The 27,792-nt window shown below is 45.1% G+C and overlaps 1 pseudogene; it reads left to right on the forward strand.

Annotated features, from left to right (window-relative positions):
* Positions 1 to 344: 344 nt before the first annotated feature.
* On the forward strand, positions 345 to 17,532 carry LOC123153026 (acyl transferase 15-like; annotated as a pseudogene).
* The last annotated feature ends 10,260 nt before the right edge of the window (positions 17,533 to 27,792 follow it).

Genomic DNA, 27,792 nt, shown 5'->3' on the forward strand with positions numbered 1-27,792 from the left:
CACCGATTTTACACGCGGTGGCACGGCCAGGCGGTGGCATGGCGACGCGGACGGCCAGGGTCGCTGCGGGCTCGATTGGACGGCCCGGATCGGTCCACCCGAAGATCCGACGGCCAAAACGCGCTCGGAAAAACGATCCGACGGCTGAGAGGGCACATGGCCTGAGATTGCTTCATTTTTCTTCAGACTCTAACAAGGGGATTTCAAGGGGCGGAACTGACCTGCACGGCTGTGCCCAGGGTGCTTGGCGCTCGGATCATCTTATCACAGAGCAGCCCCTACTGCGCCTAAACAATCTACTTGGCCGGCTCTTATCTGCTCCCGGCCTCCCACTACTAATGTGGATGTATGATAGGTAATTTCTACCTATATCAACTGTCATTTCCCCTAATTCCTCTTAATCAGCAGAAATCAATTATTTGGTGATTTTCAATTGTATAATTTCAATCAATTTTATTTTATCTGATAAACCGAAATCAATTATTAGACGAAATCACACAATGAGGAAACAAAAGGGCCTACTAGCTACCTCGTGCATTTCATGATAATGATATATTGTGTTCTAAAAAAACTGAACAATTGATTTGGCCCATGTCTAGTCTCTTGATTTTGGACACTAAGGGCATGTTCGGTAGCTCGCCAGCTCCCAGCTTCCGCGTATCCGCGAGCGGAGCTGGCCCGAACGGCCCGGCGCCAGGAAGCTGGCTTCCTGGATCGAACCAGCATCCACGTACAAAAACTGGGAGCTTGTGTTTCGTCGATCCCAGAAATCGCAAGAGTTGGAGTTCCAGCTATTTACGGCGAGCTGCCACCGCGAAGTGGAAGAAAACGTTTCGTCAAGCGAAGAAAAGACCGGAGCGACTCCCTTCCCTCCCTACTAGGCCAGAAACGAGATTAATGGGCCAGCCAGCTCCAACTTGGGCCAAGTTTGGCCTGTCCTCAACTCCCAATAGGCCAGAATCAACTGAAAAAGGCTGCCAGCCCATACGCTGCGAGAGAAAACTGGAGCTGGCACACCGAACGGTTTTCTGATCATTAGCTTTCATTTCGGAAGCTGGCATACGAAACGGGAAGCTGGATTTCAGGAATTTCAGGAGTTGGGAAGCTGCCGAACATGCCCTAAATTTTATCTTTACAACTCTAGGTACCTCAACTACTGCCAATGAAGAAATGGTGATCTCATATGAAGCAAGTCATCAATAATTTGATATTAGCTTTTACAACAATGCACTTTGTTAGACTGTTTATATTTTTTTGTCAATTTTTCTCTCGTGTTAATAATGAAGTTTATATTTCCTTTGAATTGTTAATATCAAGTGTACTTATGACGTGCATTGGTACGTGTGGTATAATAATCTTAGGTGTTTTTGTATAGCCGCTTAGTTTCAGCCCTGGGCTTTGAGAGATCCTGGCTCCGCCTCTGTGCAGGAGGGTTAATCATAAGTAGGAGGTTTGGTCAAGTAAGAACAACACCTAAGCACCGGTCCACCCACATATTAAATTATCAAAGTATCGAACACAAATCAAACCAACATGGTGAAAGTGACTAGATGAAAATCCCGTGTACCCTCAAGAACGTTTTGCTTATCATAAGAGACCATTTTGGCCTGTCATTTGCCTTAAAAGGATTGGGCTACCTTGCTGCATTTTTGCTACTATTATCGTTACTTACTCGTTACAGATTATCTACTATCAAACTACTCTATTACTTATAATTTCAGCACTTGCAGACATTATATTGCTGAAAACCACTTGTCATTTCCTTCTGCTCCTCATTGGGTTTGACACTCTTACTTATTGAAAAGAGCTACAATTGATCCCCTATACTTATGGGTCATCAAGGCTATTTTCTGGCGCCGTTGCCGGGGAGTGGAGCGCCTTTGGTAAGTGGAATTTGGTAAGGAAACATTTATCTAGTGTGCTGAAATTTATTGTTACTTGTTACTATGAAAAAAACAATTATTTGAGGGGTTTCTTCGGGGTATCTTCACCTCGACCGGAACCACGATTAGCTACCCCTCAACCTACTACACCTACTGAAAATATTTAATATAAAATTCCTTCGAGTATGGTAGAACAACTGCTAATAATCCTTATGCAGGAGACGGAACCTAACATCCTGATATGAACTTGATATATGTAGAACAAATTTGTGGATTGTTCAGGCTTACAGGTTTACCCGGAGATGAAGTTATGAAGAAGGTTTTTCCTTTATCTTTGAAGGAAAAAGTATTGACATGATATAGCCTATGCGATAATATTTTATCCTAGAATTGGATTTGACTGAAAATGGAGTTCCATCAAAAAAATATCCATGCATATAGTTCATCGTGATCGAAATTATATATATAGTTTTTGGCCTCGTGAAGAAGAAGATATCACTCTAGCTTGGGGGAGGCTTAAGTCAATGTTATATTCATGCCACAATCATGAGCTCTCAAGAGAAATTATTATCCAAAAAAATTATACTCGGCTTTCTCGTAATGATCAAACCATGCTTGATACTTCTTGTGATGATTCTTTTATGAAGAAGACTATTGAATACCGGTGGGATCTTTTGGAAAGAATTAAACGCAACTCTGAAGATTGAGAACTCGGCGAAGGTAAAGAGTCAGGTATTAAACTTAAGTATGATTGTGTTAAATCTTTTATAAATACCGGTGCTTTTCAATAATTTAGCACTAAACATGGACTTGACTTTGAGATAGTAGCCTCCTTTTATGAATCATTTGCTACTCATGTTGATAGTCCCTAAATAGAAGTTGTTTAAATATCACCCACCTATTAAAGAAAAATTAAAGAACCAATACCATTTAAAGAAAAAACTATAATTTATAATGTTGATCCAATTGTTCCTGCTGCTGATATTGAGAAACCATTTTTCCCTGTTAGGATAAAGGAACATGATAAAGTTTCAACTGTGGTCAACAAAACCTATATTAGAACACCTAAACCTGATGAACAAATTAAAGTACAACCTAGTATTGTTATGGTTAAGGATCTCTTGGAGGAAAATGTAGATGGACATGTTATTTACTTCTGCGAAGAAGCTGCGACGCCTTGCTGTTGGTGCAGGTGACCGAGTTCGCCTGCGGCGGGTTCATCGCCGGGGCGACGTGGAACCACGTTGCGGCCGATGGCGCTCGGATGGCGCAGTTCCTGCAGGCCACCGGCGAGCTCGCCCGTGGGATGCCAGTGCCATCCGTCGCCCCAATCAGATCCGAAGTGGACGGCTCCCTCCCGCACCTCCCGCCACTGATGGCCGCCGCAGTGCGGTCCGGGATGCGCGTTGGAATGGAGGAAATGGCGAGCCTCGACATCACCATCCCATGGAGCTTGATCGGCCGCATCAAAGCAGAGTGCGGCGGCGACTGCATGGTGTTCGACACTGTTGTCGCGTTTATCTGGCAGTGCTGCACCCGCACGGTCACCTCACTACAAGAAATATGGCAACTTGCGACCATCACTATTGGTCACTGAAAGGTCATTGTTTTTCATTTGCGACCTTTTTGCGACCAAAAACAGATGGTCAAAAGCTGGCGGTCGTAAACTGAAATTAGTGACCTTCTTTGTGATATGTAAAAGGTCGTTGGTTTCACGACCAAAATTTTGGTCACTAGCAACCCCCCCGGGCCACGTAGGCATTCAATGTGGCAAGCTGATGTGGCACAAGAATCAGCCCAGTCCAATTCGGTTTTCTACATGGGCCTAGCCCAACAATTCGGCCTTTTTAATATTTATTTTTTCTATTAATTTTTGCTAGCTACATGGGCCTGGCCCAGCAATTCGGCCTTTTTATTTCTAGATGCGGCCTTTTAAGGCGTATGATCTTTTATTTTTTGCCATTTTATTTTCCACTGTTTTACATTTGTCCCATATATCATAATATCATACACCGGTCCCACACGTCAGAAATTTTAAATGTGCTCAAATTATTTTGATAAGTGGGTCGCATGAGTCATGTTTCCATTGCACACATTTTCAAATCACATACATAATTACTATTTCATATGAAACAGAAATTGTAGTTTTGAAACATACATGAAATTCACATAGAGAAGATACATTAAATCACATACATAATTACTATTTCATTCACAAACAGAGAGAAGATACATTAAATTCCCAGATAATCCAGCTATTATTACATAACTTGGTATATAAGAATGTCTTGGAGCTTCTTTAAACATCTTTCGTATTGAATTTACTCAAAATATTTGTCAATAAGAAAACAGAACAGCAAGGATAAGGTGAACAACAACAACAACAACAACAACAACAATAGGTGATGGGGTGCTATTTAGTAGTAAGATCGACTCTGAAAAGAAACATGCATGAAAATTAAGAAGAGCTAGAGCAAGTCTACATGAAAATTAAGAAGTGTTGTTTAGTATGGATGCCCAAACAGTTTTCGTGCACGTCATGCCAAGTCAGCCAACACGTAGCATGCATATGGGCCATAAAAATGATCAAATGAGGAAGAGATGAAGCCAAACAGTGGTTCTTCCTTGCAATGATCACATTTAGATAGCAGCGACCTACTCCAGTTCATGTTACAACAACACTAGTTCATGTGAGTGCATCTCCAGCCGTTCCGCCCCCCAGGACGCCTAAATAGAGCGGCCTGGGGGCGTGCCGGCGCTAGTTCGGCCCCTGGGGGCGACCTAGCGCCCAGTCACGCCCCCACGCGCCGGCCCCAGGATGCAGGAAATTTAAACTTGGTCATTCCCGCTCACAAAAGATGCCGCAAATCCGGCGATCGGACGTAGTCTGGCGTTACAAAAAACAGAGTTCGCGTGCGCAATGATTCACTCGGCGGGGTCGGCTCCAGGCGTTGGCGGAGTCGGCGTGCGCGGGCTCGGCGGTGTCGGAGCTGCTTCGGTGCTGGGTTGTGTCGGCGCGGCTTCGGCACTGCTGGGCGGCGACGTAGAGGTGTCGTTTGGGATTGGCGTCCGGGTGGTCGTGGGCGTCGTGGGCGTCGTCGGCGTTGCCGTCGGCAGCTCGTTCAGGATGAGGCCGCGCTGCACCAGGTACCACGCCTTGAGCTTCTCGTCGTTGCTTTGGAGCATGTCCGCCCCGCCCATCAGAAAAGCCATGTCGGTGTTCCTCTTCTTCGCGGCGACGTTCGTCCGGAGCAGGTCGAGTTTGATGGCGTTGTTCTTCATCAGCGACGACCACCGCGCCTCGGCCTTCTCTTCGCGCAGGACGGCCCGGGCCTGCGCGTCGGCGAGGCAATGCTCGATGGACTCCTGCACTCGCGCGGTTGCCGCATCGGCGTTTTTCGCCTTCTTCGCCAACTTGTGGCCGTCCGGCCGCCCCTCTGACGCGCTCGGAGTCGGCGCGTCCGGCTTGTACGTCTCCTTGGCCTTGTCGAGGGCACGCCGGACTTCCGCCCACTTCTCGCACTTGTCAATGCGCTTGTAGACGTGGAGGTGCTTTAAGTCGGCGTCTTGGTTGTCGCCCCGATACATGGCGAACATACGCAGCAGCTAATCCTCAATGCTGGCGCCGCTCTTCGGGCGAGCCGCGACCTCCTCGACGATCCCATGCCATTTGTTGCACGCCAACTGGACACGGACCCAATGGTTCGCCATCGCCTTGGAGCCGCGCTGCATGTAGACGCCTTTGAAGTAGGGATCGACGAGCTTCCGTTCGTCGAACTCGGCCTTGATGCGGTCCCAGTACGTCTCCAAGCTCTGGTTCGCGCCGGTGGTCGGGTCGAGGCAGACGACTTTCCATGCTTCGGCGAGGCATTCCTCCTCCTTGGACGTCCACTTGATGCGCGGTTCGCCTGACCTGGCCGCCCGCTTCTTCTTCTTCTGGCGCCCCTTCATCGAAACAGGAGCCGGCTCATCCTCCTCCTCCTCCTCCTCGGGTTCCTATGCGTCCTCGCCATAGACGTAGCCGAGCTCGGCCTCCATGTCGCCGCTGAGATCCACTACATCGTCCTGGGTGGCGAACCCGGGAGAGGCGGCGGCCGCGGTCGATCCTGTTGCGATGATGTTGTCCATGTCGGCTCCCGTGTCGTCGGCGTCGCCGAGGTGCGAGAAGGGCAGAGGTCCACTGTAGAGATGGGGCGTCGGCGTGGACGCGTAGGAGGCGGGCGGCGAGTAGTTGTATGGAGGGTACTGCACGCCGACGAAGGCGGGCGAGGGCGTGCGCCTAGCGGGGTGACCATGAGGGAAGGTCACGTTCGGGTTGAACCCACCGTGCGCGTCGCCGTTGGCTTAGCCGGGCGACGATGAACCCCATGGAGATCCGGCGCCTTGCTGTCCCCAGGGCGCATACTGGGCGTGGCTGACGACCGGTGGATTCATCCCTGCCTGGTCGACCGATGAGGAAGACGCCGCCAAGCGCGCCGCATTGTCGCGGGCCTTCTTGGCGATGGCCCTGTTCCGCCTATTGGCGGTGACTGCTTCGCGCCGCTGAACTTCCACCCTCCACTCGGCGTTCGACAGGCTCGGCGGCTTTGATGGCGGCGCCCTCGGCTTCCTCTGCTTCGGCTGGACCACGGCGCCAGTCGCGTTTGCCGCCGCGCGCGGCATGGTGTACTTCTTCGGCGGCATGGCGGCGACTGGAAGGCGAGCGGGAGGGGGTTTGGCGGGAGAAAGGGGGAGAATGGCGGGAGGAAGGCGAGCGAGCGGGAGAGATGCGAGGGAAAAGCATCAACAAACGGCGGGAAAAGGCCCTCGGGTCGCCTCCAGGGCGGGCCCACGCACCTTTTTCGCTTGCGCCGGCTCCCCAAACACCCCCCAGGGCGGCGGGTTCGGCCTGGGTCCGCCGGCACCAGTTTTGGCCCGAGCCGGCGAAAAACGGCCTTCTGGGGGCGCGACTGGGGCCTTTTTTTGGCGCCGGCGCGGCAAAATCGCCTGGGGAGGCCCTATTGGGGGCGCGGCTGGAGATGCCCTGAGAAACACACAGGGTCCAAAGTACAAACCAAAAACAATCGGATTTGGGTAAACCAAGGCATGATGAAACAAAATTATTCATTATGGTGTCCACCTTATACTACAACATCATCATCAGGATTAAAATAACATATTTATAGTCAGAGTGCTGGATGAGACAAATATCAATTGAAAAAAAAGTACAAGGTAGCATCAAATTAGGTTATAGTTTGTGGGAATCAATGCACACAACATGAACGACAAGGTAGCATCAAATCAGATGATGATTGCATACATACAAATCATGTGCTGGCAGAAAAAAATCCAAGCAGGAGCTCATCTTCCCTCTCTGTTTGGTAACTAACAACCTAAATAAAATAAAATAAAAACATGACTTGTTCATACAGATCCCTCTAAAATTCCTTGGGACAAGTGCATCACATATTCGTCAACTTAGCAGCAGAAGTAGTGAGTACGGGAAGAGGGGGAGGGAGATGGAGGAGCTACCTGCCACGGTTGCAATGGAAGCAGAGGAGCAGACCCCTCCCGCCCCTCCCCCACAAGCAGGACAGGGCTGCCGGCTGGGCACGCCCATACTCCTCCGCCTCCTTGATCAGGAGACCCCCTTCCCCTACTGCTGCTTGGCGCGCCCCATCACTAGTCACCTCCTCATGCAAGAAATACACAATAAATAGACAGACGGTCAGTGAGGTACATTTTCACAGCAACAGAAGCTTAAAATTAACAGAAATACACACATCAAATGAAGTCACTAAGATAGTTAAGTCCGCCACGTGGTGTAGAATTATGTGGTATATAATTGCAACACATGAACCAAAAGAGGAATAACATCATCACCAAGAGTTTCTAATGATAAGCATAGCTCCCTACAAAAAAAAGAACTAAGGGCACAGTGACTAAAGCATGCAGACCACAATATTCAAACCAGAAGCAAGCGGGCATATAGTATAAATGAATCAAGAAAACAAGAACTGACAATGAGAACTGCATACTAATGCACCAGATGATCAACATCAAGCATAGTATATTCACATAAGTTTGCTTATTCGGTAAATTATTGTATACACATAGCTTCAGTTGAAACTTATAGAAAGATTAAGCACTTTCAACTGCCAGATCTAGACCCATAGTCTGCATGTTGCAATGTGACATTCCTAGAAGCATACAGTTACAAAACAGAAGCAATTTTAATTACCCAGGTACCCACGACACAACCCCACTACATCTGAAACGCCTGCTGCTAATCAATAAGCCAAGACAAGAATTAACGCAATAGACAAGCCGCCAAACCCTTTTGAACCCCTGAAACCCCATGAGATGCGTCCTGCACTATCCATAATTCAAAGTACACCTGGCTACAGGAACATGCCAGCATAAATCCCCTTTCCCCTCCCAAAATAACCACGAGCAAGCGGATCAGAGCAAGAAGATCAACCCGGAACAGAATTCCACAAGCACACAACACAGCTCAGGACAACAACACTGACAGTAAACCATAAATGCTTCTTTAGACATGAAAATGGAGAAATGCTGTGTAAGGCTATGCATCAGTTACAAATTCCACATTGTATGAAAACAAGGAGAGGATACATAACCAAAACATACAGGTATGGTAAGGTCACAGAAACAGGGGCAAAGCTAGTGGTTTGCTTACTTACACAGTTAAGGGGAAAGAGAAAATGAAATTTGTTATCCTACTTGTACAATTCATACCAACCATGCGATTTCCTTAACACCAGGACAGACAGTTACAGGAACAAGAGCTTGCTCCTGACTGCATGTGACGATCAATCTAACTAACTGAAGGAAATATGCCCTAGAGGCAATAATAAAGTTATTATTTATTTCCTTATATCATGATAAATGTTTATTATTCATGCTAGAATTGTATTAACCAGAAACATAATACATATGTGAATACATAGACAAACAAAGTGTCACTAGTATGCCTCTACTTGACTAGCTCATTGGTCAAAGATGGTTATGTTTCCTAACCATAGACATGAGTTTTCATTTGATTAACGGGATCACATCATTAGGAGAATGATGCGATTGACTTGACCCATTCTGTTAGCCTAGCACTTGATCGTTTAGTTTGTTGCTATTGCTTTCTTCATGACTTATACATGTTCCTATGACTATGAGATTATGCAACTCCCGTTTACCGGAGGAACACTTTGTGTGCCACCAAACGTCACAACGTAACTGGGTGATTATAAAGGTGCTCTACAGGTGTCTCCGAAGGTACTTGTTGGGTTGGCGTATTTCGAGATTAGGATTTGTCACTCCAATTGTCAGAGAGGTATCTCCGGGCCCTCTCGGTAATACACATCACTCAAGCCTTGCAAGCATTCCAACTAATAAGTTAGTTGCGGGATGATGTATTACGGAACGAGTAAAGAGACTTGCCGGTAATGAGATTGAACTAGGTATTGAGATACCGACGATCGAACCTCGGTCAAGTAACATACAGATGACAAAGGGAACAACGTATGTTGTTATGCGGTCTGACCGATAAAGATCTTCGTAGAATATGTAGGAGCCAATATGGGCATCCAGGTCCCGTTATTGGTTATTGACCAGAGAGGTGTCTCGGTCATGTCTACATAGTTCTCGAACCCATAGGGTCCGCATGCTTAACGTTCGTTGACGATATAGTACTATATGAGTTATGTATGTTGATGACCGAATGTTGTTCGGAGTCCGAGATAAGATCACGGACATGAGGAGGAACTCCGGAATGGTCCGGAGATAAAGTTTGATATATGGGATAGTAGTGTTTGATCTCCAGAAGGGTTCCGAAATTCACCGGAAGGGGTTCCGGATGTTTCCCGAAATGTTTGGGCACGAGAACACTTTATCTGGGCCAAAGGGGAAAGCTCACGAGGCTTTTGGAAAGTGCAAAAGGAAGTTTTGCGGAGACAAGAGGCTAGACGCCAGGAACCCTGGCGTCTAGGGGGTAGACGCCGGGAACCCTGGCGTCTAGCCCTGGAGTCCGAGAAGGACTCTTGCCTTTCGGGTAAAATTGACTTTGAGGAGGCTTTTACTCCAAGTTTCAACCCCAGGGCTCAACATATAAATAGAGGGGTAGGTCTAGCACTAAAGACACATCAAGAAACACCAAGCCGTGTGCCGGCAACCCCGTCCCCTCTAGTTTATCCTCCGTCATAGTTTTCGTAGTGCTTAGGCGAAGCCCTGCGGAGATTGTTCTTCATCAACACCATCACCACGCCGTCGTGCTGCCGAAGCTCATCTACTACTTCGCCCCTCTTGCTGGATCGAGAAGGCGAGGACGTCACCGAGCCGAACGTGTGCAGAACTCGGAGGTGTCGTGCTTTCGGTACTTGGATCGGTCGGACGTGAAGACGTACGACTACATCAACCGCGTTGATATAACACTTCCGCGAACGGTCTACGAGGGTATGTAGACAACACTCTCCCCTCTCGTTGTTATGCATCACCATGATCTTACGTGTGCGTAGGAATTTTTTTGAAATTACTACGTTCCCCAACACTAACTACATCCTCACTTGCATCAGTTCTATGACTACGCAGCTACCATTGCTTGTATAATTTGCATGCAGGAAAAAGGTACTCCTCTCGCAGAGCACACACCATCCATCCAATAAACACAAGAGGCTAGATTCTACCGCCCTTCCAGATTTCACATGGGCACACAGCAGCCTCCACAAAAAATGATCTAGGGCGCCAGATCTCAACTGGCGCATGGAAATCAAACCGCCTAAGGAATAAGCCGCCAGATCCCGCGCGGATTGAGAGACGGGAGCTTGATGAGGAACAGGCGGGCTCACCATTGTCGCCGATTAGGAGGAGCTTGATGAGGTAGCCGTAGTCGGCCCGAGCCCTGGCCGGCGGCGCCGCCATCGCGCCCTAACTCTCGGGCCTGTCAAAAAAACTGCGGCGAAATTAAAATCAGATCAACGCGGTGAACAGGAGGCGAGGCGAACGGCGCAATGGACCGAGCGAGGTGGGGACGGCGTCGCGCGCACGCGTGCTCCGATGCGGCGGCAGCGTTCGCCCGATCGATCTCCGCTCCGTCCGTGTCTCTCTCCCCGCGCGAGAAGCGATGGACGAATCATGAATCGAAGGAGAGGGGTGCGTGGGTCACTTATGAGGGCGAGGGTGCTCTTGCCGGAGTAGGGTCGCGGGGTGAACGACATGGCTGCAATGTCGGCTAGATCCAGACGATGAGGGTTCCACGCTGCCACGGCGGAGTCGAGGACCTGCGACCGACGAGGGCTCCTCTTATGTCTGCGCCGGCCAGTCGAGGTGGAGCAGAGAGCCCCGCGGGCGAGGGAGGCAGAGGAGCATCGGAGGACGACCTCGGGCTTCTCTTCTATCGTGCGCGGGCGTGGAGTGGCGGCGATGCGAGAGCCCCGCGGGCCATGAGGTTGGTCGAGGACGAGGGAGACGAGGGGAGAGTGAGGGAGGCGGCGGAGGTGGGTAGCGGGGAGGTTCTGAGGGGTGGGTGGCGGCGACAAGGGGGACGAGGGGGTCTGCATCGGGGGAAAGGGGGGAGGGAGAGAAAGAAAGAAAGAAAGGAAGGAAGCGAGGGGTGGATGGAAAATGGGGGAGAACAGAGCTAGGGTTTCGCCTCACGTGAGGTTGGTGGGGGAGGCGAGGGGTGAGGGCTGCGGTGTTTCATGCATGATCCGCGTGTTTGGTCCACGGACCAATCAGAACGCAATACAACATTATGACCAACTAAATTGGTCGTGATAGATTTAAAAATAAGATGTTAAAATCATGTAAGCTATTTTGTGATCACATAAATTCAAAAAAAATAAAAAATAAACCTTCTCATTGTATCACCAATTGTGAACTAGCTTTCAGGAAAACAACAAACATGGAATGGAAAACAATGTTGCCTAAGGAAGCTTTCATTTTCTTTGCACGAAAAAATCATTTTTCATTTCTCGAGTGCCCAAAATGAGTTTTTTTGTGAAGAACCTATCAAATAATTGTTTCAAAATTGGACCAAATCAATTTTCTAAAATACTAGGCCATATTTAATGTACAATTGACCAAATGGTTGGGTGTCAAAATCTTTGATCCACCTCTGGTGAAAAAGACAAAATTTCGCCGATTCAACACGAAGCGGGTCAAATTTGAACTGCAGCTGCCTCATAGTTTGCTCTTTATTTTTTCCAAAAAACATTTCTAGGTACATAAATATCTATTTAATCAGAGAAACATCAACTTTTTCTGAGATTCAACCACTAGCTAGGAACGGTCAAACCCGCCGTTTTGATCGCATTTCGAAACGGGCATAAAAAATTCAAAAAATCAAAAAATTGGAAAACATTCGCATTGTGTCATTATATGTGACTAGGTTTCCAGGAAAAATAATAAACTTGTAATATGGCAATTATTTTTAAAAAGTATTCTCAGAAATTAGCTATCATGTGTGAAGATTCTGGGTTTCAAGCCAAATGATCAATCTTATGGCCACATTCATGGCATAGTTTGTTCAAATGATCTCATATTGTGCACAAGGATGCATCTTGAAATTCCAAACAATGTTGCCTAAGGGAGTTTTCATTTTCTTTGCACGGAAAATTCATTTTCCATTTTCTGAGTGCCCGAATTGAGTTCTTTTTGTGAAGGAGCTACCATATATTTGTTGCAAAATTGGACCGAATCATTTTTCTAAAATATTAGGCCATATCTTATTCACAATTGACCAAATGGTTGGGCGTCAAAAGCCTTCATCCACCTGTGGTGAAAAAGACAAATTCCCGTCGATTCAGTAGGAAGCAGGTCAAATTTGAACTGCAGCTGCCTCATAGTTTGCTCTTTATTTTTTTCAAAAAATCATTTCTAGGTAGATAAGTATCTATTTAATCAGAGAAACATCAAAAAAATTCCAAGATTCAACCAGTAGCTAGGAACGGTTAAACCCGCCGTTTTGATCGCATTTCGAAATGGGCATACAAAATTCCAAAAAAACAAAAAAATGGAAAACATTCACATTGTGTCATTGTATGTGACCAAGTTTCCAGGAAAAATAATAAACTTGCAATACGGCAATTATTTTAAAAAAGTGTTCTCAGAAATGAGCTATCATGCGTGAAGATTCAGGGTTTTCAAGCCAAATGATCAATCTTATGGCCACATTCATGGCATAGTTTGTTCAAATGATCTCATATTGTGCACAAGGGTGCATCTTGGAATTCCAAACAATATTTCCTAAGGGAGTTTTCATTTTCTTTGCACGGAAAATTCATTTCCCATTTTCCAAGTACTCAAATTGAGTTCTTTTTGTGAAGGAACTACCATATATTTGTTGCAAAATTGGACCAAATTATTTTTCTAAAATACTAGGCCATGTTTGATTCACAATTGACCAAATGGTTGGGTGTCAAAAGCCTTGATCCACCTCCGATGAAAAAGACAAATTCTCGCCGATTCAGTAGGAAGCGGGTCAAATTTGAACTGCAGCTGCATCATAGTTTGCTCTTTTTTTCAAAAAATCATTTCTAGGTACATAAGTATTTATTTAATCAGAGAAACATCAAAAGTTTTCTAACATTCAACCACTAGCTAGGAACGGTCAAACCCCGCCGTTTTGATCGCATTTCGAAATGATTATAAAAAATTCAAAAAAATCAAAAAATTGGAAAACCTTCGCATTGTGTCATTATATGTGACCAAGTTTCCAGGAAAAATAATAAACTTGTAATACGGCAATTATTTTTAAAAAGTGTTATCAGAAATGAGCTATCATGCGTGAAGATTCAGGGTTTTCAAGCCAAATGATCAATCTTATGGCCACATTCATGGCATAGTTTGTTCAAATGATCTCATATTGTGCACAAGGGTGCATCTTGGAATTCCAAACAATGTTGCCTAAAATTCCAAACAATGGCATACTTTGTTTTCATTTTCTTTGCACGGAAAATTCATTTTCCATTTTTTAATGCCCAAAATGAGTTTTTTGTGTGAAGGAGCTACCATATATTTGTTGCAAAATTGGACCAAATCATTTTTTTAAATATTAGGCCATATTTAATGCATAATTGACAAAATGGTTGGGTGTCAAAAGTTTTGATACTCTACTTGTGAAAAAGACAAATTTATGCCGATTCAGTAGGAAGCGGGTCAATTTTGAACTGCATCTACCTTATAATTTGCTCTTTATTTTTTTACAAAAATCATTCTAGGTATATAAGTATCTATTTAATCAGAAATACATGGTTTGATGGCGATACATCGAGGTTTGGATGGTGAACGAGGGCCCCAACTCCAGAGCGCGTAAACTCGCATGCCCGCCGCGTGGTTACCGCATGACCATAGAGTTGCCATGTGTTCTGGGAGGCCTAGGCATGTCTAGGGGGTTGGGTACTCCCCAGGCAGGTGCTAGGAAGAAAATTACAACATAAGATTCTCACGAGGAGACCGAACTATGCTCAAACATGAATTAACAGCCAAGTGTTTGATTAGCGATACGGGAAATGCATGTGGCCAATGGGCGTGAGTTTTGGCTGAAGATGATCATCTACTAAGAAGACTGTCTTCACAATTTTTTATCAAAAGGAGGAGCCTAGGTGGTACTTGCTTTGCAAAGTACCACACTGGACAGAAATATGAATGTTGAAGCTGTGCTCAAAATAATGAATAGATTGAGCTGAAATTTGGTTGGGGATGGTTATTTGGGCATAGGAAAGCACTATAGAAAATTGATACCATTTGGACATACCAAAGTGGTACTTCCTTCACAATGCTATTCCCTGGACAGAAACTTGGGAAAATTAGCGAGTGAAATTGGATAAATGAAATGAACTCAAATTAGGTGTAGGTAAGTTACATAGGTATGGTCATGTCCTGGTAAATTTTCAGATCATTTGGGTAAGCCTAGCTAGTACTTACTTCACAAAGCTTCTCTCGAGGTAGAAACTTTGGAAATTTCCTGAGAAAGATTTACCAGGAAAATAGAGCTGAATATTATCATGTGGCAATGATTTGGGTATGGAAGAGTGCCCAAAAAGTTTGAGGGTAATAGGAGGGATCTGGATAATACTTGCTTTGCAATGTTCCAATCTGGCCATAAAATATAAATTGAACCTGGGCTCATATAGATGATTTGAATGAGCTGCAATTTGGAGGAGGGTGATAATTTGGGCATATGAAGGAACTGTATAAATTTCATGTCATTTGGATATATAAAAATGATACTTTCTTCACAATGCTTCTAGGTAGAAAAAAACTTTGGAAATTTGCCGAGGAAAATTTACTGGGCAAATGGAGCTGAATTTTGTCATGAGGCAATGATTTGGATAGGAAAGAGTGCCCAAAAATTTTAAGGGCAATCAAGAATATATAAATAGCACTTTCTTCACAAAGTATTATTGTGAACAAAATAGGAAAATGAATATTGTTGAATTATGTTTGAACTAGGCAAGGAAGGATTTTTACATATTTGACCAAGATATGACCCAAAGAATTTATGAGATTTTTGGGGGAATTTTGAGAATGACATAAATATAGGTTGCTTCACAACCTAGGGAAAAAATTGACACATGAACATGACACATAGGCAAAACTGATGAGGTGGTGCCTAGTCATAGAAACCCACCACAATTTACAAGGTTATGACCATCAATATTGGTCGTGATCAACTAGAAATAAGGCAGCAGACCAGTGTTGTCTGCTTTATGACCATTTCGTGTAAGGAATTACGATCGACCTTTCTAACCAAAATGGTCGATATAGTTGAGGGTTTGGAGCCCCCCGAACAACTTTTGACCAATTGATCTCAAATGGTCATACGTCTATGACCAATTCTTTCAGGGTCACTGACAGAAGGTCACTAGTTGACATATTTCTTGTAGTCGGCTGAAAGGAAAACAAGCCTATGCTTGCACCAACATTATTAGAATGAGGTGTGGGCATGTATCATTTTTTTAACTCTGCTATCTTTTCCCAAGTCTTTATTATCTTGCCTAGCCTTGTACTGATATGTATTGTTTGATGCTAATTACCCAAGTTAGTGCATGATGTTAAGGATAACCAGAGAACACTTGCCTAAGTTTATAAGATATGACATGTGACAGTCCAAGCCTGCTAGCCTCACAGACGTAGCTTCGCAAGCAACCCAGCATCCTCTCATCTTTCCTCAACCTATACATCTTTTATTCTTCAGATTTTTCTTCCATTAAGCTACCGGTCTGATGGATGGTGCTTGCTGGCTTGCTGCTCTTTGAATGCTTGTGTTGTTATACTGTGCTTCTTTAGTTGTTTGAATGCTTTTGCTGCTAGCCTGCTGGGCTGCTACTAGCTTGAATAAGTGTGCACTTGTGCTGCTGATTTAATGCTTATGCTCATGCTGCTATTGATTAATTCAAGAGAACCAACTCCAACAAGTGATAAGTGCATGTTAATTATTATTAGCTTCAAAATATGATCGATGCCTTCTTGCAATAACAATAAGCATGAGAATTTTTTGGTAGTTTATGTGCCACTTTTCTACTCTGATATTTTCTTGTGTGCTATACCAGAATTTATAATTTCCTGAGCAATGCACAGGGACGATATCTGGAGCGGTCAAGAGGATGAGTTGATTTTTGAAAAAATAACGTCTGAAGAGGTGTCTATTGCCCTTTTGTTTTGGTGCCCATTCTTTTTAAATTGTTGATGCTTGAGGTGGTATTAGTGTTGTTGAACTGATAGCCTTGCTATGAGCTGTTGATGTGAACCTGCAATGCAGGATGTACTGCAGGTGCATGTCCTTGTGGTACTATGAGATTTATTGGCTGTTTGGAGATGTACTGATATTGTGCCATGTATTTTATTATCTACTCCCTCTGTCCCATAATATAAAAACGTTTTTTACACTACAATAGTGTCAAAAACGCTCTTATATTATGGGACGGAGGGAGTATATGATTACACATCAGTTTTACTATCAAAATATGAACTGTAGCAATCACTATATTGGGTCGCTCTTCGGGTCACTTCTGGATGGTGTTGGTTAGAGTCTCGTTTAGAGCCTGGGTTGGCAAACATGAATAGTTTTACTTATCCTGTCTTCTATGAAAAGCACCTTTCGTATGTCTCAGAGACAAACTTGTAAATCATGCTTTCGATAACATCATGCTCACACCTCCGACCCTGACGCGCCCGCGCTCCTCGCTTCACGAGCAACATTCGAGGGCTCGTGGGGGGCAAGCGCTGCTACTACGGCAACTGCCTGATGGGGTAGACGGTCCAAGCGAAGAGCGGCGCAGTGGCGGGCGGCGACGTCAAGGACCTGGTGAAGCTCATCAGGCTTGCGAAGGAGAAGATACTCATGAACGGGGGCGGCGCCGACGACGGTGGGGTTCATCGGCGGCAGCAGCTGACGCCCCGGCCGAGCTACTCCAAGTACAAGACGCTGGCTGTGATGAGCTGGATGAACATTGGGTTCGACGTGGTGGACTTCGGGCGTGGGAGTCCGGTACGGGTGATGCCACCGTTGTGCAAGCCGCCGGAGCAGACAGCGATGAACGTCTGCATTTTGTGCCCGCCATGCAAGGGGAAGGACGGCGTCAATGTTGTGTCCCAGTGCGTCAAGCCGGAGCACGCCGTTGCCTTCGTTCGGGAGTTGGCCGCCCTCGGTATATAGTGGTGGTATATCAAAAATGCTAGATACATGGGAAGTGCATGGATGAACCCGGGTACATATGAACCCATTTTGAAAAACATATTTTGAAATGCCAAAAAATTCTTAAAAAAGGGGAGCGCGAACATCTCCATATTCTATGTGTGTGCAGAAAGTTTCACGGGAAAAACAACTTTTTTTGTAGCCTGTGCAAAAAAGACAAAATATTGTGCCGCGGAACGCTATTTAGAAGCACTAAAATTTGTCTTTTTTACAGTGACAAAATAAAAATACCTTTTTTCACAAAACTTTGTGCCGCGAACATACTTTTGCAAACATGTATGCATAAAATTTTGTTTAGAATTTTTGACATTACAAAATGCGTTAAAAGTACATTTTTGAAAAGCGGGTTCATATGTACCCGTGTGCAGGACGTGCTGACTCCTAGATACACGGACTATATCGACAGCTTTTTACAGACCAGCTGACTTGTCGTTCTTTAATTGGGCTAACTAACCTCCTTCTTCTAATTAATCGTCCATCCCTCGATTTTAACTGGTGGGGGTGGGCGACAAGCCCTGTAAAACCCCGTAATAGCCCGTTGATGTAGCAAAAATGCTAAACGCATGGGCTGTTTACTGGCTTTCACGGGTTGCTTCCGTCTGACTAAACCTGCCCCCGCTCTTCCCGATTTTCTGGTCGGTGGGGTCCAATCTCTTCCCTTAATCCAATCATGCCTTGGCAACTCAGACTCAATCAGTAAAAGCCCCGTATTGAGCCCGTGAATGTATTCAATGTAGCATTGCTGATATGCAACCGTACCGTACATACATGATACATCGGAGCACGTACGCAGATGCACTCATACGATGATGATCGATGCATGCACGCGCGCACGCATGCAGAATAAACCCCGTGAATAAAAACGAGTCTTCCGCAATTTTAATTTTTTTGAAAGAAAGGAACTTTCATTGATCAAGCACGGTGATTACAATTAACAATCAGAGTCAACTATGCCCCATAGTGAGCAGGCAAGACTACGATAATACTACACACACGAAAAAACCACGGACTTTCATGTACCACGCTGCATGCTCTTCACTAATTGGTGGCCTGCAATCAATCTTAACCACCCCGTAAACCCCCTTTAAATAGCCCGTGTGTCTAGCATTACTCTTGGCAAGACTATGGGCGGGAAATCCCCTTTGGTTCCTCCATGTATATACACCTCATACGAGGAAAAAGTTGATAATAAAAAGAGAGTCAAAAAAGTTTAGATTTTCTTTACGATAAACTTGACTTTCTTTTACACTAGTACTTCCTCCGGTCTTTTTTAGTGTGCATATAAGTTTGGTCCAAAGTCAAAGTATCTCTACTTTAATCAAACTTATAAAAAAGTATTAACATTCACAATGCTAAATCGATACTGTTAGATTCATTACGAAATGTAGTTTCATAGTATATATATATATATATTTGGTACTGTAGATGTTGATATTTTTTAATATAATTTTGGTCAAACTTTGCAAAGTTTGACTTGACATAAATCTAATACGCGGAGTAAAAAGGACATGAGGGAGTATATAACTTTTCACGAATAGAAAAGTAGTGTTGACTTCAGGGCAAATTTTTTTTTTGTTATTGTAGGTCACTATTCACACTATTTTGACCATTTTTTGTCTTTTTTGGAAAAAAAATAACAAGATTTTTTCTTTTTGTGGAATTATTTTTACCAGTACAATGGAAGGTCAAGATTATTTCAAAAAACTTTCAGATTGGTTGAATTTTTATTTAATTACTAAATTATTTTTCATATAGAGCGTAGACCAAAAGTTCTCCTCCGACTATGGCTCGCCAATTCGTGTGCCTACTAACCTTAGCTAGACTAAACATTCCTTTTGTGAGCTAGAAACCGTTTGATCTCACTGACACGATAAACATCCTCAGCCGACTCACCTCCTTGGATTGCACCATTTGTAGCAGCTTGACGTAGTCTGATTCCATAATCAATGACAAATCTAATTAGCCCTTGATCCATGGCTGCTATCTCGACCTCTAGGGATCAAAACAGTTGCAGATCATGCGTGTTGCGGAAAAGTAACATTTCGTTGGTAAACAACATGTAAGATATACCTAGAGCACCATGATAAATCTTTTAAAGAAGTGATATTACCATCAATAATTTCCTTCTGCAACAACACCGAGAGCCCATTTGCTACAAACAGAAAACGGAATGGCGATAGATGGTCCCCTTGTCGGAGGCCACATGTGGGGTTGAACGAGGGTTCCATTAAATTTGATGGAGTAACTCATCGAGGATACGGATTGATATAATCTATTCGATCCATTGGTGAGAGAAACCTAAACCTTTCATCATATTCTCCAAGAAGTCCCAATCTAGACGGTCGTAGGACTTCGACAACTCAATCTTGTACGCACAAAAGCCCCAAGAGCTTCGCGGTTCAATGTCGTTGAAGATGAAGAACAACAAAGCATGAGAAGGAGTCAACTAGGGTGAGAGATAAATATAGATGTAAAGGTAGTAGATTAGTTTGGTTGATTGTTTGTTGCATGTTCAATCGGTTATCATCTCTCCGTATGAGGTTGTTGGACTGGCCTCATGGTGTATTTTGGTCTTTTGAGTACTCCCTCCTTCCATCTATATAGAACCTAATGCAATTTTCAAGAACGTCTTTGACTATTGACAAGATTAATAGTACATGACATGCATACCGTGAAAATTATATCATTGAAAGCTTCTTTCACATATGAATTTGACGATATGCTTTGTGTAAGTTGCATGTCATATATTATTGCTCTAACATTTGATCAAAGTTAACCTCGAAAAACGCATTAGGCCCTATTGAGAAACAGTATAACGCAGCGAGCTACACCCTTCCACAGCGATTCAACGTTATCAACTGTTCGATAGATTTTTTTTTTGAGACAAAACTGTTCGATAGATACATTGAACGTTGTGGATGGCTCATGACCTCGGTCGTTCCACTCCACGCCGTCAGCCTTTTCCATCTTGCCACCCCAGCGGCCCAGCTGGCTACGTTGATGGGCTGCTGCTCCAGGAAGCTACCTGGACGCCTTGTTATGAATCGGGCCGAGATGCCTGCGCGGCCCATACTTTTCTTGCCCGCCTACTACAATACCAGGCGTTGCTCACTCAAAAAAAAAAAACTACAACACCAGGGGATGCGCCTCCACGCACGAGATCCTTTTACAAAAGAAACGAAATTCCTCAGGGGAGGAGCAGAAGGAGACCTAAAAGAGATTAGCCTTCTGCTCTTCTCTCATAATCTCACCTCAGCTGCTTAGTTTTCTACGTACCATACTGATGATAAATTTGTTTTTTTTACTACAGATCACCTGACGCAAGCAGTCAGACCCTCCTCACATGTCATGCAAGAGATCCACTAGGTAGTACACAACAATCATAATATTAGACTAATAGTTGTTTCATATTAAGAAAATTGTGAAAGCAAGTGTATTCTGCAACTGCGTACTGTCTTTTTTGTGGTCTAATCAGGGTTACTGACAGATTCTGGAACGCCATTTTTATTTTATTTTTTGTTGTTGGAATGAACTAACTTGTCATATGTGACTTACAGATGCTGCTGGATGATATTCTTGATGTTACAATCATAATGGATGGAGCAACCCTTATAAGAGTATTTGAAGTTGATGCATCCAGAAGAGAAGGTGATACATTATTGCATCCGGCGGTCATCGTATATGCCACTAATTGATTTTGTTACTTACTAAATTTAGTCATAAATTGTTGCTTATATACTAGATTGTTGGCTGATGGAAAGAGAACATCTTGTGGTTTCACCCTTTTTCAGGGTGCTACATATTGTCAATTCATCTCACATTGTGTCCATGCTGCAATGCCATTGTACTTCAGCATGGAACTACAGAAGTAGAAAGAAATTGATCCATTGTCCAACAACAGTTTTTTGCTCCCCCCCCCCCTGGATTGGGTTATCTAGGTCTTTTATCCGACATGGTGGAGAAGGTAATTTCCCAGTGCTAGAAGTGTATATATTATTTATTTATAAACTTGTATATAGTAATAATCGTTCAATGAGTTCTATCATTCTTATCTCAGGATGAGCGGGCGGAGCAACGCGCGCTTTTATGTTCTAGTATAGATGAAAGGAGGGAGTAGGATGGTATGTTCTCGCAAAAAAGAGAGTAGGATGGTATGTCAGTTTGCTGTAAACAGACATTGGTTTCCTTAAATGAAATAGGAGAGGGCGACCTCTCTTTTGCTCAAAACATATGAGGTGGTTGAACTTCCCTTATAAAAATGACTCAATATGAGGCGACCTTTCATTTTCTTTTGTAATTTTAGAGCGTGGCTTTGCACCCCTTTTCCTTCTCAACAACGGGATGTTTTAACAAGGCAGACATTAATAAAGCTCAAGATTTATCCCACATGACGCTTTGCCCTTTTTTGTTTCACTATAGCATTTCCTATTTTTTATTTTTTATTTTTAAAATAATTGGACAAACCATGCTTAACGTGCCAGCGGGCCAACCCGATTAGCAAAGGAGCCGTGTCTGGGCCTGAAGACGCGGCACGATCTGTTTATTAATCGGGCCTCCACGGGCCGTGCCATGACTGGCAAGAGGTACGAGCTGGCCCGGATACACTATCCTCACCTCATCAAGATTCCAGCCAAGGGTTCCCTCTAGTTAGGGTTTTTTTTGCTCTCGGCGGCGACTCTATCGCCATCGTTGAGATCTACCTTGTTCCCTCCCGTCGATCGAACACCGAGACGATGCGGGGTCTTCTGATCCTTGCCCTCTCTTGGTACGGAGACTCGGAGTAGGGCAGCACCACAGTTTCAATAGTCCGGCGTTCTACAGCGATCGGGCTAGGGTTTGGCTTATGGCGACGAAGATGGGTTCGGGATCGGCGGCAGTTAATGCCTCTTCATCTGCGTCGGAGGTAGAAAGGATGATGGCGGAGCTGGGCCTCTGTGAAGATGACATGGATGATGTGGAGGTAGATGAGGGTGCTATTCCCCAAGATGCAGTTAGATGGATGGCGGTAGCTAGGGTTCATATCGATAAACCCTACAGCCAAAGTTGGTTCTTCACAAACATGCGAGCAGCCTGGGATCTGGCTCAGGTGGTGAACTTCAAGCCGTTGGAGGATAATATCTATACGCTGCAATTCCATTGCCTCGGCGATTGGGAAAGAGTCATGGAAGAGGGTCCATGGAATTTTCGCGGACATGCTGTGATCATCACGCCGTACGATGGTGTGACCCAACCATCTCAAGTAAAGCTTGATACCCTGGATATCTGGATCCAAATACATGATGTCCCTAGTTTGTATGCACACCTGGTGCCGACACTGGCGGCCAAGGTAGGAGAGGTACTTTTCGCAGAAACGTCGTTGCATGACTTTACTGGCAATTTTTATCGTGTTTGGGTGAAGATCAATGTGCACAGGCCCCTGAAGAATGTTGTGTCGCTTGTGAGGGAGTCAAAGAGGCAGACATACAGGGTCAAGTACGAGCGCCTGCCGGATTGGTGTGCAGTTTGTGGTCATCTAGGCCATACGTTCAAGGAACACGGCAACGGAATCTATCCCCCTCAAGCACTGGTCTTTAGGGATCTTTGTGCCTCGTGGATCATGAGGCAAGCTGCAGGCCCTGGAGGAGAACGGGGTCGCCGTGGTGGACGGCGTGGAGGCCGAGGTAGGGGAAACAGAGGGACACCAAGAAGCGATAGTGCAGATTTTGGGAGGAATGATGATCACGAGCGAGGTTTGCAACCAAGCATGGAGGATATGGCTGTTGATGATCCTAGCAGAAAGCGGATGGATAGGGAGGTTTCAGGGAAGAATGCTATGGTGCCAGGGAAGCAACAAAGGGGATCCAAGTGCCACAGATCTAGCCATTGTCCCGGTGGGTGATGTTGTCAGCCCGCTCCCGACCAGAGACCCGAAGCGCTCAAAGACAGAAGGAGAAGAAAGAGAAAGTTCAAGCATCCCGGTGAAGAATTTGACGGGCTCCTTCGAGGAGCGCCGCCAGGCCCAATGAGTACTTTCTGCTGGAACTGCCGCGGTGTGGGCAACGCCGCGACAGTCCAAGAACTTCGCGACTTCGTGAGGAAGTTTGCCCCTACCCTGTTATGTATCGTTGAAACTCAGATAGAAGGATCTAGGGTAGAAAGCTTAGCTGCTACATTGGGATATGATAATGCATATGCGGTTGATAGTGAGGGTAGGAGCGGTGGAATTGGACTATTTTGGAACAATGAAATAAAGATTGACATTTTGGGTTACTCTCGTTACCACCTGGATGTTTCTGTACAGGAAGAAAATCATGATGCATGGAGACTGACGTGTGTCTATGGCGAGGCTCAAACTCACCTGAGATACCGGACGTGGGACGTTCTGAAAAATATTAGCACATCTAGCTCCCTTCCATGAATGTGCATAGGGGATTTGAACGAGGTTTTACATTCGAACGAACACGATGGAATTGGGATGAGAAGTAATACTCAAATACGAGCCTTCAGAGACACAGTGGATGTGTGCATGTTACTTGATATTGGCTACAAGGGAAGACAGATGACTTTTGAAAAGAGAGTAGTTGGAGGGACTTATACCAGATGCAGACTGGATCGGGCGCTAGCAAACGCACCCTGGATGGCCCATTTCGCTGCGGCTTCTCTTGAACATCTTACGGCGGCGACATCAGATCATAGCCCTCTTCTACTTGACCTAGGGTGGGGCCAGAGAGAACCACAAAGGCGCACTTTCCACTATGAAGCGATGTGGGAGAAGCACGAAGGGCTGAAGGGGTTTGTTCAGACAGAGTGAGCAGCGCACGGCACATGCAATAACGTCTGGGAATTACAGGAGAAGTTGCAGCGTGTTTCCGTTGGTCTCACAAATTGGAGCCGACAGTCGTTCGGGAGTGTGAGAAAGGAGATTAAGTACCTGAAAAGGAGGTTGGATGAGCTGCAAGGTGACCCACTCAGAATGGCACCCACGCATGTTGAGCTTAAAACTACTAATTGAGTTGTACCACCGGGAGGAGATAATGTGGAGACAGAGAGCACGTATTGACTGGCTGGCCTCCGGTGACAAAAATACTAAGTTTTTCCACATGCGTGCGAGCCTCATAAGGAAGAAAAATATGATAAAAGCTTTGGAAAATTCTATGGGGGTTTTGGTGGACGATCCAAATGAATTAAGGGCAATGGCGAATGAGTTTTACTAGACTCTTTATACCTCGGAAGGGGTGCAAGGGATACAGCAAGTTATTGATCAAGTACCAAGAAAGGTGACGATGCTATGAATGCAGATTTGTGTGCCCCTTACACTAATGATGAGGTGAAAACAACTCTCTTTCAAATGTTTCCCACTAAGACACCTGGCCCAGATGGCTTCTCAGCCTTGTTCTATCAGAAGCACTAGGATGTTTGCGGCGAGGATGTAACGAGAATAGTACTCAGAATTGTGAAAGGAGAGGAAAGCCTGGAGTCTATCAATGACACAGTATTGGTACTGATCCCTAAGGTAACTAATCCCAATCTTCTCTCGCAGTTCAGGCCGATCAGTTTATGCAATGTGATGTATAAGATTGCTTCCAAGGTTATCGCAAACAGGTTGAAACTTGTTCTACCAGACATCATCTCTGAGGAGTAATCTGCGTTTGTGCCAGGCAGACTGATCACGGACAACATAATTTGTGCCTATGAATGCCTACACTTTATGAAGAGAAGCAGGTCAAGAAACAATAGTTTTTGTGCTCTGAAGTTAGATATGATGAAAGCCTGTGATAGGCTGGAGTGGACCTATTTGAGGGCCATGATGGAGAAGTTGGGTTTTGCATCAGTTTGGATTGACAAAATCATGGCTATGGTTTCTTCAGTCTCCTTCTCAGTTTTGTTTAATGGAGAAAGACTCGAGCGTTTTTACCCATCACGAGGAATTCGGCAGGGAGATCCTATCTCACCTTACCTATTTTTGATTGCAGCAGAGGGCCTTTCGTGCCTCCTGAAATCCAGTTCACAGTCATCTACACTCGCAGGTATTAGAGTGGCGCCAACGGCTCCTGCCGTTAACCACCTTCTTTTTGCAGATGACAGCCTGTTGCTTTTCAAATCTAGCGCTGAGGTTGCAGAAAGAGTGTCAAACCTACTGACCATTTACTGCAATGCTTCGGGTCAGAGAATTAATACTGAGAAATCATCAATCTTTTTCAGTAAAGGGTGCCCACAGAATCTTAGAGATGAAGTGAAGAATCGTTTGAATGTCCACAATGAATCGCTTAACGAACACTATCTTGGTATGCCAACAGATGTGGGCCAGTCGAAGAATGGCACATTCAAATATTTGCGCGACAGAGTTTGGGCGAAGGTGAAAGGCTGTATGCAGAAGCTGTTATCGGCGACAGGGAAGGAAATCCTTATAAAATATGTGGCACAAGCTATTCCGGTATTCTCCATGGCTTGTTTCAGGCTACCCGGGGGGCTTTGTGACAACATTACATCCATCATTCGCCAATTTTGGTGGGGAAGCAGAAGGGGGAAACGCAAGCCAGCCTGGGTATCGTGGGATGTCATGACCAAGCCAAAACACATGGGAGGTATGGGGTTTAGGGACATGGAGCTTTTTAACCTAGCTTTGCTTGCTCGACAGGCGTGGAGGCTTCTGAATGATACTAACTCTCTGAGTGCAAGGCTTCTGAAGGCCGTTTATTTCCCGGAGGTATCACTTTTTCAAGCTGAGTTGGGGTCACACCCGTCCCAAATTTGGAGAGCAATCTTAGATGGAAGGGATGTGATGGCGCAAGGAGTGGTCAGAAGAATTGGTGATGGTGTTTCAACCGGAATCTGGGATCATAACTGGATCCCTCGAGCAAGTTACAAGAGACCGATCACATCTCGGGTGGCAGCCCCGCCACGCTTGGTTTCCGAACTAATTGAGCCATCTACGGCTTCCTGGAAGGATGAGTTGATCCGGGCGGTGTTTACTGAGTTTGATGCCGAAGCAATAATGCAGATACCTTTGTGCACACGACGTGTTGATGATTTCTGGTCCTGGGGGGAAGAACCACGGGGCAATTTTTCGGTCGGGTTTGCGTACCGCATGTTAGTTCGAACAAAATATGATAGAGTGGGATGGTTGGATGAGGCAGAAACAACATCTTCTAGTGAGGGACAAAGCAAAGAATGGAAGGCAATCTGGAAGGTCGCAGTACCAAGAAAAGTAAGGGTCTTTCTATGGCGCCTCGCTCGAAACTCGATACCGTCAGGAGACGTTTTACATAGGAGGAATATGTCAACGACGAGGGCATGTGGCTTGTGTGGTATGACAGACTCTTGGAGACATGCGCTGCTCAATTGTCCCATGGCGAGATGTACCTGGGCGCTACCATCGGAGGATATACTGGACCAACTGAGCTCCCAGCAGCAAGAGTGCCCAAAAATATGGTTATTTGCTTTGATGAGAGCCCCCAAACCCGGTGATTTCATTAGGTTCTCAGTTACACTGTGGGCTATATGGGGTGCAAGGAGGAAAGCTTTGTATGAGGGCATTTTCAAATCACCACAAGCAACACATGGGTTCATAAACTCTTACATAAATGATATTCAGATTATAGTACCAAGTGTACATGCAACTCGGAGTGGGATTGTGCAACACCCGATCTGGATTGCTCCCCCTGGAGGCTACGCAAAGCTGGATGTTGACGCTGTGGTGGGTAGCAGGAGCCGGTTCGGAGCTGTGGCAGCAATATGTCGGGACCAGAAAGGAGTTTTTCTAGGTGCATCGGCTTTTATTTTTCAAGCATGTTAAAGATCCAGCTACTTTAGAAGCTTTGGCGTTGCGAGAGAGCCTTGATCTTGCAACAGACTTACATATATCAAGGGTACATGCAGCTACAGATTGCAAGGGTGTGGCAAGTGAGATCGGCAGGAGGAGCAGTGCGACATTTGGCGCAGTGGTTAGGGAAATAGAGATGCAAGTTTCTTCTTTTATTTCGTGTAACATAGTTTATCAGTCTAGGAGCTCAAACTTTGATGCTCACAACTTAGCAAAGCATGCTTTAACTTTGAGTGTTGGCCGCCATGTTTGGTTAGGCCAACGCGAGGGTATTCCTTTCGTCCCTGTAAACATTGTGACGTAATAAAGCTTTGCGAGGTTGACTAAAAAAAATAATCAAGATTCCAGCCAATGATTCTCGAAAGAGAAAAAAACCTCATCTAGCCAATCAAATCAACGAACTTCCATCACACGGATCG

Source organism: Triticum aestivum, chromosome 7A, assembly GCF_018294505.1.
Source record: "Triticum aestivum cultivar Chinese Spring chromosome 7A, IWGSC CS RefSeq v2.1, whole genome shotgun sequence".
NCBI lineage: Eukaryota > Viridiplantae > Streptophyta > Magnoliopsida > Poales > Poaceae > Triticum > Triticum aestivum.